Source organism: Balaenoptera acutorostrata, chromosome 7 (genome assembly GCF_949987535.1).
Source record: "Balaenoptera acutorostrata chromosome 7, mBalAcu1.1, whole genome shotgun sequence".
In the NCBI taxonomy this organism is placed as follows: Eukaryota; Metazoa; Chordata; class Mammalia; order Artiodactyla; family Balaenopteridae; genus Balaenoptera; species Balaenoptera acutorostrata.
In genome coordinates this window covers 68,582,801-68,595,988 of record NC_080070.1, presented here as the reverse complement: position 1 = coordinate 68,595,988, position 13,188 = coordinate 68,582,801, and the positions used below count along the sequence as shown (strand labels likewise).

At 34.7% G+C, this 13,188-nt stretch overlaps 1 long non-coding RNA gene across 1 annotated transcript in view; it reads right to left on the bottom strand.

Annotated features, from left to right (window-relative positions):
• LOC103010214 (uncharacterized) overlaps positions 1-13,188 on the bottom strand; it is a 149,906-nt gene that overhangs the window by 76,500 nt on the left and 60,218 nt on the right. The window lies entirely within an intron of this gene.

The following is a 13,188-nucleotide window of genomic DNA, read 5'->3' as shown; positions in this document are numbered from 1 at the left end:
GGCTAGTAAATGAAAGCATAATTTAATGTTGCTTCAGAGCCAACAAATGGATTTTGAGATGGCCACATATATAACTGAAGAGATCAGTGAAAGGGATTAAATAATGAGACCAAAGGTACTAATAACAATGTCATCAACTAAGTTTTGATTGAAGAGACCTTCAGAAACATAAATGAACTTAGCTGTACATAATAAATATATGTGTTTCTATACTCTTGACAATACCCAAGGTAAATTATCTATTGAAGCCTTCAAGGGAAGAAGCAAATTGCATTAAGAATAAAGGCTTATGTGCATTAAAAAAAGAGTATGGGTTTCTACTGGACACAAGTCAACATGTAAGCTGAATAAGAATTTAACATTTGTAATAAAAACTTTCTAAGTAAGTCATGTAACTAATACGTTTTGTTAAATGAGCAAAAGTGGAAAGGAGCTGAATCAATATTTGAAAAACGTAGTTGATTTGTAACGTGGTAAGAAATGATTTTCTAATGTATAGTGATTACAAATGGGCAAAGTCCCAGTGGCATTATCACTTGCAATGTCAGATACTATATTACCTGGACAAAATGACGTCTTACCTAGGAATATTATGATGGAGTAATAATATTTTTTGCTTAGTTATCATTACTAATTATATTCTTAGCAGGAAATTTTAAGCATAAAAAAATCACTAAGACTATATGGAAGCATGCAGATATGCTTTTCACATAGAGAGCATTTTATAACAGGAAACAATGACAGAATATTGTAAACATATTCTTTTGCCTACCTTTGTATTTCAGTAGTTCAATATAACCACATTTCTCCAAAGACTCATTCTGTTATTGAAAGGTAATGGTGGGAACCAACTTAAGAACATGTAAAATGCAAGATTTTTTAATCAATGAGGAGCTATTAATTTAACCAACCTTCCCTGTAATAATATTGAGACAGACTGTCTGCCTGTTTTCACATTATAGCTAGCTTTGCAATCTGTGTAGAATTAATGAGGTGTGTAATTTTTGTGAACTTATTGATTCTGAGAGATTCAAAGATTTTAGTGTTACTGAACTTTAGTATTTTTACCTTTCGTTTATCTTGTATAAAGACAATAATATTTTAGTGCTAGCTGTTGATCTCTTTGCACTGCTCTTATTATACATTAATTATTTTTTCTCTAAATGTACGTGGACTAGGTATTTGGAAGAATATACAATTTAGTCTGTTCCTCTCCCTATTAAAATTCTTCATATTCTATATTCAGTTATTTCATAGTTCAGTTAATTTCTTCTTTTGAGATGCATTATCTAGAACTCCTAGTTCTGTGTATGTCTTATTTATCTGTATAAGAACCACATACCTTGTCTCTCAACAGTATTTTTATGCTCTGGAAAACTGAAACAGCTTCTGAGTCATTTAACAGGGCATGCAATTCACAAGAATCAACTAGTATACCAACGTCCCTTTTTATTCACGGGGGATTCGTTCCAGGAGCCCAAGCAGATATTAAAGTCCATGGATGTTCAAGTCCTTTATATAAAATGGGGTAGTACAGTCGGATCTCTGTATGGGGGGATCTGCATCGCAGGTTGAATCAAAATTTGATTCCTGGTTGCCTGAATCTGCAAACGTGGAACCCACGGATGCAGAGGACCGACTCTACTCTCTGTTAGCTCTGGTAGTGTAAGGTCTGACATGGTGAAATATTTCAATAAATTGTATGGAAAAATATTATATGTAATTTGAAAACCGGTTTTATACCACTACATTGTGTGACTAACCACAGCACAGTATTAACGGCTGTTTATCCAACACAAACCAGAGAATGTTGCGTTTGCTTTATTTTATAACATGTTATTTGAATTATGCAAGGATAATACTAAGATATTTGCAAAATGATAATGTTCAAGTTTTAATATACTCATAAAATTATTCAAAGAAAGGCTGCTCAAATTCTACTCAGAGGCTGCCCAGAATTATAGTTAGTGGCTGCATGGTATGTTTTCTCATCCTGCTAACCCTAAAATTACTGAAAGAGAAGAGATCTTTGCTGGTAATTAAAGGCAAAGGCAAAAACAATTCTGCTTTAATTTTTACGTAGAGCAATTATGGGTAATTTTCATTTTAAGAAAAATATCAAGGTAGAGGAAAAGTTGTTCCCGTGCTTAAAAGATTTAAAGACCTTTGGTTTAGTGAATATTGATACCTACTTTAATTCCTTGGAGATCCATCAATTAAAACTAGAATAAGTAGTCCAGAGTTGATACTTTCATATACATGACCAACAGACAAGGAAACCCACATATACCTAATGGAGGGTTGATGGTTTTAATGTTTGTTTCCTACCTATAACCAAACATCCCCTCTATCCCTTATTGACTCAATCTGATCAATAGCCTTTTATGTAGAACCTTGTCTAAGGCATTTTAAACGTCAGAGTAAGTTAAATCTACCCTTTAGTCTCCATGTGTCCCATTGTATAATTTTCCAATATTACTTAGACATATTTGTCCTTACAGAAATTAGATCGCCTTATTTTCTAAAACAGCATTCTGTGATCTTGCCTGTTATTCTAGTCTTTGCCAGGTGACCATTATGAAGGATGTCTTTATTTGCCGAGGTTCCTTTTGGGAACTGATAGGTTAGGATTCACAATGACTACTTGAACATGTCATGAATATTTTATCAAATTGTTCCCCCAAAGTTGTCCTTGTTTTAAAAATGCAAAGAAAAGATGTATATATAAAGGCTCTGGGAATTCAGAGGCAGGAAATGTTATTTCCATTTGAGGAAATCAAAAATGCTTCATGGAGGAGGTGGCCTATCACTGTTTAATTTAGCTACTCTTTGCGCCAAATGAAGTAGATCCTGCTTGTTTATAGGTTCTCAGTCTTTAATATCCATCAGGATCCCTAGAGGGCAGATTTCTGGGCTCTACCTGCAGAATTTGTTATTTAGTAGTTTTGGGGTGGGTTCTGGGAATTTTTCCATCAGGTTCTACCAGGTTCTCAGTGGTGCTGATGCTGTTCATCTGGCTAACACGTTTTGAGAACTATCAGTAGACAGCTAGACAATAAGTCAATTGGACTAAGCTATCTGCCTTTAATTCTTGAGGAAACCTTAGGCTTAATATTCCCAAATGATCCCCTAATTCATTTCCATCTTTCTCCTTTATCATATTCAAACAACTGAATTTTTACGCTGAATTTCCTTGAAATGTGTCATTAGTTCTCTTTTGGCTAAATATTTTTTCTTGCTTTCAATTTACCCTAATATTTTTTAATTATTATTTTTTTCTAATTGCAGTTTGTATTGTTTGTTTCAAGGTAACCTAGTCATTAATTTCTGCTTTTAACTATAGGATCCCAGATGCTAGGTTAAGAAGAAGAGAAAAAGAAATTATTTCCATTTTGTGGTATTAAATCACATGAAATACCTACACTTAAAATAGATTTTTTCTGACTACAACAGGCATATATACTTGTCTTAGCCTAGTTTCCCCAGAAAGCAGAGCCTTAAGCAAAGCATTAAGTGCTACTCCTCCATTATGGAATGCAGTCCTGGGAGTAGGGATAAGAGAAAAAAAGAGTGCATCAGAGAAGGAGGGAGAGCCAAGAAGAGGATGTGTTTTCAACCTGGCCAGCACTTGGGTATCAAGGACAAATTGCTCAATCTCCTGAGACTGTCTCCTGAGACGTCTTTTAAGTGACTGCTTTTTACGGCAGTCCATCATAAAGAGGAAGAGATAAGAATATATTCACTAGCTCTTTTCTCTCACTGGTGAAAGTTGAGCCCCACAAAGCACTAAGTTCCCCTGCACTTCCTGATTGTGTACATGTGAGCTCCACAGGACTTGGTGTTCCATGCCTCATTGTCACTAGGAAGCTCCAAGGTCTGTACCCACAAGAAAGGTGCTCAGAGGTCATGGAGAAACAGATTAGCCCTAGGCTGGGACAGATAAAAATGTCCAAATGTCCAAGATACAGTTTTGAGGCCAAAAGAATCTAAAGTGATTCATAACAGATGATATAAATACTCATTGTAGAACATTATCTTCCTCGTTCCCTCTGCCATTTTATGATGGTGTCGAACACTGTCTGTTTTTTAAATTCGTGGTTGCCCTGACCTCTAGGAAACCAATCTCTCTTGACTCTGCTCTTATCTCTTGAGGACTCCTTATCAAGCTTTAATGCGGATCTTTTATGTGCGTGAATTTTCCTTTACATACCACGTAAACATTGTTTGGATTTCTATACTTGGTCATCTTCTCTTTTCACTTCTACTTTCTCTGATGATTTCTTCTACTTATACCTTCAACTGACAACTATATGCTTAATGCTCCAAAATGTAGCTCATGCCCAGGTCTTGTTACTGAGCTGCAGACCCATGTATCTCATGGCATACTCTCCATTCCTCCCTGGATGTTTCGTAGGAATTTCAACATTTTCAAGTTTGAACAAATCTCCCATCCCAGAATTCTACCATTTCTCCTGTATTTCTTAACATACCATCCATCTTCACCTTCCCCATTTAATCTTCATGTAGTGGGGATAGTGTTTTGTCTGCTGGTTTGTTTTTTAAATTTCCTGAATCTGTCTAGCCCTCTCCATCCACATTACTACTATGCTTATGTGGCTCATCGTCATCTCTAGCTGGGATTACTGCCACACACTTCTCATTGATAACTACCTTTTAGGTTTCCCCCTTATTCTACTGCTTAACATTTTTCAATTGTTCCCCATAGTCTTCAGAATAAAGAGCAAACATCTTGGCATGTCTTTACATGATTTGCTTTTCACTTTCTTCTTCAGTTTAAGCATTCACTGCTTCTAGAGAGTTGCCCTGAGTACTGTGCCAGGCCAAGCTAAGTCATGTTCACTTCCCTGAATCTACTACACTCTGACTTACCTTCAGGTCTTTTTGATTCCTTTTGCATGAACTAACATTAAGTTCACTCTTTATCTGACTCATGTTTACAGATTCTTTCAATATTCAGCTCTTCTAGGGGGTCCCATCTTAACAGTCCTACTTCCAACCCAGACTAGTCATGCTTCTTGTATTTTTTATTTTGTTTGCCCAGATTGTACTGTGCCTACTCTCATCAAAGAATACATATAGGCAATCTGTATTCTAATCTGTTGTTTACTTATGCATCCCCTTATTTAAGTTGTGAATTTCTTGAGGGCTAGAACTGCCTTGAATAGATCTTGACCCATGTTAAATAGCCAATACATGCTTGAATAAGTTAATACATAATATTATTTATTGATGAAGTAATTTGCTACATATGTTCTATGAGTTACCTCATATTTTTTGGCTGAAGAAACTGAGTTTCAGAGAGTATAAATAAATTTCCCAAAGTCAAACAGCCAGTAAGTGACAAGGCCAGATTCAACTTCAGGCATATCTGATTCCAGAGCATTTGTCTTTACCACAGAGCTACACTGAAGATGCAAGGATTCGAATTCTAACTCTGCCTCTTGTCAGATTAAGGCTTTACTTGGCCCCTTTACAAAGCTGTGTCTCAATCTGCCAAAAATGGAAGGGGATACATGTGATGGGTTTTTTTTTTTAGATAAATAAGCAAATATTCCATACTAGCATAGAGTTAATAATAAACATTTTTTATTATTCTTATTATTTTACTTATTTGCCTAAATTTTAAAAGTGCAAGCATGGGGAGTATAAGCTATAGATCATTTAGTAATCATGAATGGACTTAAAAATTCATAGTTCATCAGCATTTAATAGAATAGGAACCTTCTACTTTCCTAAAAATATGGGAAATAAAAGCAGTTATATCATGAAATACTATTTACATCAGAGATATTTTATTTGAAATGTATAGAAAATTACTATAGAGAAATAATACTAAGATGGAGAATCCTCAAAGGTAATGAATCCTTTCACTGTAACTTTACACCTATTGATGAATTGACCAAAACAAAACTGTATTACATTTATCTAGGTTGAACATCAAGGGGGGCCACTAGAATAACATTTAACATTGAAGACCTGAGGAGAACCACCTAAGGCAGGATTGCACTTTTTGGCAAGCCTGTTGGTCTTTATTCTTGAAATATTTTTCTTAGGAGAGCTGAAGAATAATACTTTTACTGCTAGTTAGTGATTTTTAACAATAGCATCTTTTGAAAGATTAAGGAGATGTGTGTACATATAAATGTATAAACATATACATATTTATATACGCACACTTATACATACACACCATCCAACAATATATAAGTGAAACGTATTTAACAAGCCCAATTTTCCTTCTAATTTAATAGGGTTCAATAAATGGAAAAGTGTGCAGTCAGAATAATGAAAAGAGGACATAATTTATCTTACTCTGTTTGTGTCCTTTCTATGTTCTTTTGTCCTTTGATTGCACTGGTGGATAATATTATTTTGTTCCCAAGGAAATATGTCCCTTTGATTAGGTTGTAGATATTCTCTCATTTGTCACTGTTCTATCAAGCTATGCCATGTAACAGCAGGAACCTTGATTATTTAATTGCTTGTAAGAATTCATTAAATCCGACTATCAATCATGGGACATATGGTAAACATCACCCAATGGCGTGAGAGGTTGTAGCAATGATCTGTCGCTAGGGCAAACCCTCTTTTCAGCAATACAGACTTTGGTTTAGTTGTCTGATCATGATTATTTTTAATTGATATTGATTTACAAGTCAGGGTTCATCCAGTTGCCTTAATCCACACTTTGAAGTTAATAATATAAGCATTTGTAATTTTATTAGAAACATACTCAAATGAATCTTTTCTGCTTTGTACCCGATTTTCTTCTGAGTAATTGAATTTACTCTTTTACAAACAGTGCATAATAAATTTTAAAATCTATTATTTTTCTCTTGATAGAATTCAAATAGTACTCCTTAATAAATAGAGTTTACAAAGTCAATATCAATACTTAGTTATAATCATTTGTGGGGAAGCAGCATCTGTAGGGATTATTTCTGAAATGGTCCTTTTCAAATTAGAGAAAATCAAAACAGCTATTTTTCTAGGACTAAAATTGTAAAACTTGAAACTAGTGTATCTTCCATTAAGTGAGCATAATTTTAAAAAATTATGTATTTACAGTGAAGGTTTAGAAGCATCTAGCCCTCCATGTATTCAAGACTAGGATATACAGCTGCCTTTAGGGATTCAGTGTAAAGTTAAATTTAAAATAAAGTTCTAATTCGTTAGCCCACTTCCTAGAAAACCATGCATCTATTGGTTATCTGAATCAGGTGCACCTAGAGGGAAGAAAAAATCAAGCTCCCATCTCCCTCTTCACATGGATGAATACACATTGAAGCCATTAGAAAATCCTAATTCTAGCAGCCTTCAGAATTATGCACTAAAAAGATGAGCACATACATGTGGAGGAACTAGTTTAGATTCCAGTTGTGAACTTCCGCAACACCTCCTGCAGCAAATCTTTCTGATCTCTGCTTTAACTGCAGAAGCAGTTCACTGTGGTTCCCTAGGTTCCCCTGGAAGATTGGAGAGATTAAAAGTTTCACTCTTCCTCTGAGCAAAGAACCAACTGATTGATTACTGTGGGGGTGAATTTCAGAAGGTTGAAGACACTTATTCCTGTTTTGAAAGTATCTCTGGTGAAGCAGGATTGATCAGAGACAATCCGAGGGTAATACATACAACAGCTACTTACTCTTTCCTGCATTGGAACGGCATTGGATTATATGTAGGTTGGTTTAAATTGTGGGATTACTACTGTGTCTGTAAGAATAGAAGCAAAAAAAACCCACAACAAAACAACAACAAAAACAAAAAACAAGAATAGGAATAGAAGCACCACAAGGGTAAAAGTTTGGTCACATGATTTCACCCATAAAGATTAGAATAAAAATATAGTAGGTGCGCAAACATTTGTAGTATGAATGTGTGAGTGAGTGAGTGAATTACTATCATACCAGTGACTTGTATGTCAAAGTCTTTCTTTGGAAAAAGAATGTTTTGTGTTTTAGAGTTTCTGCTTAACACTAGATTAATACTAAGGCTATTAATCATCTTGCTCTATAATATGCTAACATTTTACAAACAGTTCCTCATTCAATCACGTAAGTTAATATTGATGGAATGGTTATATGCGGTAGGCACTTTGGTAAATGCTTTACCTACGTTATGTCATATAATTATTACTATAAGCATACATGAAGTAGGTGCTAATAGTTCCATTTTACAGTAAAGGAAACTGTGGTTTAATGAGGTTAACTAAAGAGATACAACTAGTAAATGACACAGTCCATACTGAAATCCAAGTCTGCCTCACTCTTGAGTCTTCACTCATAGTTCTACAGCTAGAGCCAGTAATCATGGGGCCCCTGTACTGCTACTCTCTTCTTTCACTCATTGCTAATTGGTTACAATGCATGTCCTCAGACTCCATCTCAGCATAGGGCTCCTGGCATGCACTGCCCCTTGGTGTGGCAGTAAAACCATTTCTCTATTCATGTGTTATAATAAACTGCTCTTACCCACTAACAATACAGGCACAATTACATTTATAAGTCAGGCATGCATAGAAACAAAGCAATTACGAGCGGAATATGAGAAGCAAAGAGAGTAAATCATGATACTGTGTGCAAAATTATGAATAGTTGGAGTTTTTCCACTTTCTCTGTAACATTAAAATCCTGAATACACACAACAGATGGTAACCATTTCTCAGCTCACATCAGGCAAGGGTTGAGCCTAGAGAAGAGTTTTCAACCCTGAAGGCCACTCAATCTTTATTTTTGTTAGTGAGATGCGACTAAACACACCTGAAGAGCTTATTTTGCTGGGGGTTTTTCTTCCTGGGGGTTAATTCTTGAGTTACGTTTTTTTTTTCTTTAATATTAATCCACATATGATCTTATCAATTGCACTACAGGATTTAATGTCCCCTGTCTATGGAGCTTGGCCTGGAATTAAGAAGGGTTCCTCACTTTGCATTACTATAGCACTTTGATCTTGAAACAACTATATCACTTATACTTGTATATACAATTTATACCTTTATATTTGTCACCCCTAGTAGGCTCTCAATTCCCTGAAACTATTTATTTTTAAAAGCCATGTCTTACCTATATTTGCACAAGTTACGCAGTGTAAATTTCATCTTGTAAATTCTAACATTCCTTAACTGAATGGATGGATTAGTGACATAATCTTACATACACTTCTATTCTAGGATACTTCATATTCTACTTCTTATTTCATCCTCTTATCATCTGTTTCCACTCTTGATCTTCCTCCCTCATCTTCATATTGCCCATAGCACCAAGAGGCAACAATCAAGTGTTGATTAAATTGAATGAAACTCATTTTCTTATCACTGACCTGCATATTCAATCTGTCAAACTTCTGGATATGTTACCTAAGTTGATTATGTATATTGCCCACAGTTCCCAGATATGCAACCTCTTGTTGATTGTTTAGAAGTATTATGTAGATAAAATTAAGAGTACTTGAATTGTTGCGGTAAACGATAGGCTTACTAGAAGTAAGTAGTAGATCCTAATAAACCTATATGGGTTTCTGTACTTGAAGCATATTTACAGTTTACAGTATCAAGAAACCAACTCTGCTCTATGGAACCAGTGAAATGAAAATGACAGAAAGAATACAAGGAGGTCCTGTATTCATAGCACAGGCACTCTGTGATGCACTTGTCTTTTTATGATTAATTTAGACATTTTCACTAATAGATTCAAAGATAATTGCCAGATAAACAGCTGTTCTATCCCTATAACAGGAGAGGAAATGAGTAAGGGATATTAAATAAGGAAAAATGTTGCTCAGGTGCATTAATCTGGAATATGGAGCTCATTGTAAGATGTTCTGTCTTCCTTGGTATTTGGATTTAAAAACTGGAGTATTAAGGCATAAATAAGGACATGACAGGGCATCAAGAGAATGAATAATCTCCTTATGAAACTAAATGATTATAATAAAATTATTTATGGGTGGAAGAGTCTTGCCATTTCATTATTCAGTCTTTTATTAAAACTTACAATATACAAAAAAGGAAATGTTTAAAATATTTTTTCAAAAGTGTATAAATCCTGAGTCAAACAACGTTTCAAAGAATGTTAGGAATATAAAAAAAACTCATAGTGAGTGTTCTCTTGTTTATTTAAACTTATTTTTTATTTGCAGATAGGAATATTTGTGATTGTCCAAGTTGTAAAGTGCTGAAACCATCAATGATTTCAAAATTGTTTATTTTATAATGTAACTATTTGTAATTTAAAATCAAACTCCTAGAAAATACATATCCTGTTTGTAAATGTGGAAGAGACAATCAGTCAGTATCATCAAATTTACTAAATCTGATTTGGTACCAAATATAAATAGACAATTGGATTCAGTAGTTGCCTTAATAAGTTAAGTAATATCATAGATGCTTTGGTAAAATTTGCATAAAACTGTTTTCCTATTCTATTTTCTTCCTGGACTTTTCATGAGTTAGTGCACCACTGTACTTTTAAAAATCTTTGCACATGTAAACTATTAACTCAGGCTTTTATAGACTTAGTATATTGATGGGAACTGCATTATACTAATTTTATGACTTTCAGACAGGTTAGTGCCAGTGAGGTCAGCTCAAGAGTCATGAATGCCATTTTAAAATACTAAGAAGCATGATTATTTTCATGCTGATATCGCTGTGGAAAAATACCAAAGAGGCTGTGAGATTATGCCACAAAGTATAGAAACTGTTCCAGGAAGTAAGTGCATAAACTCGGCTGTGCGATTGTACAGAAAAACCCATTAAAACCCATTAAAAGGACCCAAACTGTAGGCAGAAGATAAAAAAGGATTGATCAGCTGCATCCATGAAGGCTATAGATTGCCCATTTATTAATTAAAAGTACATTTTTATATATTGTGATGTGATAAATAGTTTGCCTGTATAGGTTAATTCCCTCAGATCTGTACTGAGGGCTATTAGCATTGATCAATTATGCACTATGACATTTAACATTTCTGATAGACAGTCTAAAGGAGTGCTGTACCTGCAGCTTTGCTTCTGGTATTTACACAGCAGTTTTGTCTGGCTACAATTAATTGTGAAGTATTCCTAACACAAGTGGGACTATACCTCAAATAAGCATGTGCTTTTGTGGTTGTGTGATTATATTCTAGAACCAGAATTAAGTCTCCTGGAGCATAACTGTCTTGGTCACCACAAAATGCAGAGTTCCTCTGCCATGTATAAACATTATTGGGTATCATTGGCATAATGAACCTAAATACCCCAACACATGGGATGTATTATATACATAATATGGAAACATATTTCTATAATTTATATAGTAATTATATGTGATGCCATCAACTTATTTTTTTGTAAATTACCATAGGGACTTTATAAAAAATTTTTCTCTGTTTTTTTTTCTTTCATTTTTGTCCGAGGTTTTTTTTTTTTTTTTTTTCTTTTTTTAAAGTCAGCCTCTCCATTAACAAGGATCTCCTGTATAGCACAGGGAACTCTGCTCAATATCATGTAACAACCTAAATGGGAAAAGAATTTGAAAAAGACTAGATACATGTATATGTATAACTGAATCACTTTGATGTTCCCCTTAACTAACACAACATTGTTAATCAACTCTGCTCCAATATAAAATAAAAATTTTAAAAAAACTTTAAAAAAAGATGTTTGGAAAATTTTTTGAGCTAGGTATAGTTTTAAAAGTCTATCCAAATGTTTATTTTTAAGGGCCTTGCTTCAAAGACTTGGTATACACAAATTGTTCACTTGGGAAAAGTGGAACACATAGTAAAGTAGAACTAAAAGACAAAACAAAACAAAACAATAGCATCTACCTGGCAAAGACTGAAAATATCATATTTATGTAAGACAGTTTTCAATTTGTAAAAGAATCTTCATTTTTAATATCTTAATCTCACCAACCATCCCATAAGGCATTCTGCCTTCACTGAATATATAGAAGAACAAGACTTCAAGAGTCATAATTCATGGAGCATTTGGTAGGTTCCCAAAGGTTCCTTCAGTGTTGGGTAATAAATAGCCATCAATTAATTCTCTTGTGCTAACTTAAAAGAACCTTAAAACCAAGCCAGTAAAGGATCAACTGTTTTCAAGTAACTAGTTGAAGAATATAGAAATTTAAAACTATCCAGCAATCAGCAAGGTAAAATTCACCATGGCTGATATCCAATAAAAAATCAACAGTCTTTCAAATAAAAAAATATTATGGGGCTTCCCTGGTGGTGCAGTGGTTGAGAGTCTGCCTGCCAATGCAGAGGACACGGGTTCGAGCCCTGGTCTGGGAGGACCCCACATGCCACGGAGCAACTAAGCCTGTGTGCCACAACTACTGAGCCTGGGTGTCTGGAGCCTGTGCTCCGCAACAAGAGAGGCCGCGATAGTGAGAGGCCCGTGCACCGCGGTGAAGAGTGGCCCCCAACTTGCCACAACTAGAGAAAGCCCTCGCACAGAAACAAAGACCCAACACGGCCAATAAATAAATAAATAAATAAAAATAAATTAAAAAAAAAAGTAGCAATGGAGGGAATCTCACAAAAAAAAAATATTATAAGAAATTATGATAGAAACTATCTAAAATGACACACAATGGAAACACAGTAAGCTCATTAGTGAGCTGTGGGACAGTTTTGAGTGGCTTAATATACATGTAATTGGAGTCCCTGGAAGACAGAAACTATTTGAAGTGGTGATGGCCAAGAACTTTCTGAATTTGATAAAATCTGTAAACACACAGATAACAAAAACTCAGTGAACCCCAACCACAAGAAACATGAAAAGAAGTACTCCAAAACAAATCATAAGCAAATTTCACCAAACAAACATTAAAGAGAAAAATCATAAAACCATAGAGAGGAACAAGAAACATTACATAGGAAAAAAACTAACTTCTCATTGAAACAACAAAAGAACATTTGTAAAAGCCCTAAAAACAAACACATCAAAACCCTGTGATAAGAACCTGCAGTACAAACAAACAAACAAACAAATAAACAACTAATACTAAAAAAAAAAAAGGAATGAAATACTGACACACACTACAGCATGGCTGAACCTTGAAAGCATGGTCTCATTGAAAGAAGCCAGACACGACAGGCCACATATTGAATGATTCCATTTCTATGAAATGACCCAAAGAGGTAAATCCATGGAGACAGAAAGCAGAGCAGTGG